General features: G+C 32.5%; 1 pseudogene; it reads right to left on the bottom strand.

Annotated features, from left to right (window-relative positions):
- Positions 1 to 765: 765 nt before the first annotated feature.
- On the bottom strand, positions 766 to 846 carry LOC118548553 (U4 spliceosomal RNA; annotated as a pseudogene).
- Between the last annotated feature and the right edge of the window lie 1,835 nt (positions 847 to 2,681).

The following is a 2,681-nucleotide window of genomic DNA, read 5'->3' as shown; positions in this document are numbered from 1 at the left end:
GGAAAGCTGACTCTGAAGCAAATGAGTCATTGTTAAGTGACCTGGGACTACCTCTTATTTAAATGAACCATACAGTAAAGCTTAGAAATGTGAATAGTCAGTCTCTAATTTGTTTTGTAAATTAATTTTTGTCCATGCATTAACTTTATTTAAGGCAAATATATTTGTATATCTGGGCATACATATATATGTATGTGTATGTATATATGTATGTATATGACTTATTTCTAAAATAAGTTAATCACTGTATGACTTCTGCTCACAGTGATGGCAAAACTCTAAAGATATACATTAGGCATATAATCTTTGAAATCTTATAAAAAATAAGTTTATTCAATTTACTTTTAGGTTTCTTTGGAAGTCTCACTACCATCACGAATGCTATATATTTACATGGTTGGATTGATAAATTAACTCAACCTTGAACTTGGGTGTAATACCAGAATATAGTCTCTGTTCTTTCCCAGATAATTTAATTATTTAACAGATTCAGAAATTTTGTTAAGTACTATTAGATGAACAGATATTTTTGCTTATAAAAATAAATATGCAAGTATGTGACTATTAAAATATTTTCATTCTATAATTTTCAAACTAAATGTTATGAATGTAGTGACATTCAGTGTTAGAAATTAACATAACAGTACAGGTACACAAAGCAATACATTTAATTATTTAATACATATTTGTTGAATCCTAATGCTGTACCGTGGGCTGTGACAGACAGTTGGGGACACAGTGATGAATGAAATGTGATACAGAATCATTACATCTATAGTTTTCAATTAGCAATGATCGCGCCTCAGATAAACCTCATTGGCTATGATACTGCCACTGCATCTATATTCCATGTTACCACAAACGGCAAGATTTCCTTCTTTCTCATGACTGAACAGTATTTCATTGTGTACACATATACCACAACGTTGTCTGTTCATCAGCCAGTGGGCATGTAGGTTGTTTCCATATCTTGGCTATTGTGAACAAGGTTGCAATGAGAATGGGGGTGCAGATATTTCTTAAATATCCTGTTTTCATTTCCTTTGGATATATAACTAAAGGGGAAGTGTGATTGCTGGATCATCTGATAGTTCTTTTTTAAAATTGTAAGGAAGCTCCATACTGTTTTCTATATTGGCTGGACCAATTTACATTCCCACCAATAGCAGACAAGGGTTCCTTTCATCCACATCCTCACCGACACATGTGAACTCTTGTCTTTTTGCTTTTAGCATTCTAACAGGTATGAGGTGATCTCTTATTGTGGTTTTGATTTGCATTTCTCTCATGAGTAGCGACATTGAGCATCTTTTCATGTACCTATTGGCTGCTTGGATGTCTTGTTTGGAAAAATGTCTATTTGGTGCCCATTTTTTAATCCACCTATTTGGTTTTTTTTTGTTTTTTTTGTTTTTGCTATAGAGTTGTATGCATTCTTTATCTATTTTGGATATAAACCCCCTATCATATATATGATTTGCAGATATTTTCGTCCATTCTGTAGGTTGCCTTTTCATTTTGTTGATGGTTTCCTCTGCTGTGCAGAAGCTTTTTAGTTTGAGGTAGTGCCACTTGTTGATTTTTGCTTTTGTTACCTTTGCTTTTGGTATCAAAGCCCAAAAATCATTGCCAAGACATGTCAAAGAGCTTACATTCTATGTTTTCTTTTAGGAGTTTTTTTTCAGGTCTTAAGTTCTTGCCTTTAATTCATTTTGAGTTCGTTTTTGTGTATAGTGTAAGAGAGGGGTCTAGTTTCATTCTCTTTCATGTGGCTTATCCAGTTTTTCCACCAGAATTTATTGAAGAAACTATTCTTTCTTTATTGTATATTCTTGGCTCCTTTGTCATAAGTTAGTTGACTATCTATGTGTGGGTTTATTTATAGGCTCCCTGTTCTATTCCATTGATCTGTGTGTCTGTTTTTATGCCAATTCCATAATATTGATTAATACAGTTTTGTACTATAGTTTGAAATCAAGAAGTTTGATGTTTCCAGCTTAATTTTTCTTAAGATTGCTTTGACTATTCAGGGTCTTTTGTGGTTCCATATAAATTTTAGGATTGTTTGTTCTATTTCTTTTAAAATGCCTTTGGGATTTTGATAGGAATTATATCAAATCTGTAGATTCCTTTTGGTAGTATGGACATTTTAACACATGAATTCTTCCAATTCATAAGCATGTAATAACTTTCCATTTGTTTGTGTTTTCTTCAAATTTTCTTCAACGCCTTATGGATTTCAGGATACAGATCTTTCACCGCCTTGGTTAAATTTATGCTTAGATATTTTATTCCCTTTGGTGCAATTGTACATGGGATTGTTTTCTTAATTTTTCTTTATGATAGTTTGCTGTTAGTATTAGAAACATAACTTGATTTTTACATGCTGATTTTGTATCCTGCAACTTTACTGAATTTGTTCACTAGTTCTAACAACTTTATGGCAGAGTCTTTAGTGTAGAATTTTCTGTATATAAAACTATGTCTTCTGCAAATAGCGGCAGTAGAATATTTTTAGTATATGTGCTGCTGAAGCGAGCACCATAGAATATTTTTAATAAGAATATATTTTCCCTGTCCTCTTGTAGCTAGTGATAAAAATAATAATGCACAGTGCCTGCCTTTGAGAATTTAAGGGTTAGTAGGGAAGCAGTGTGCTGCTTGAGCACCATGATAATTTA

This window comes from Halichoerus grypus, chromosome 11, assembly GCF_964656455.1.
Source record: "Halichoerus grypus chromosome 11, mHalGry1.hap1.1, whole genome shotgun sequence".
Classification (NCBI taxonomy): domain Eukaryota; kingdom Metazoa; phylum Chordata; class Mammalia; order Carnivora; family Phocidae; genus Halichoerus; species Halichoerus grypus.
This window is presented reverse-complemented; position numbering and strand designations above follow the sequence as displayed.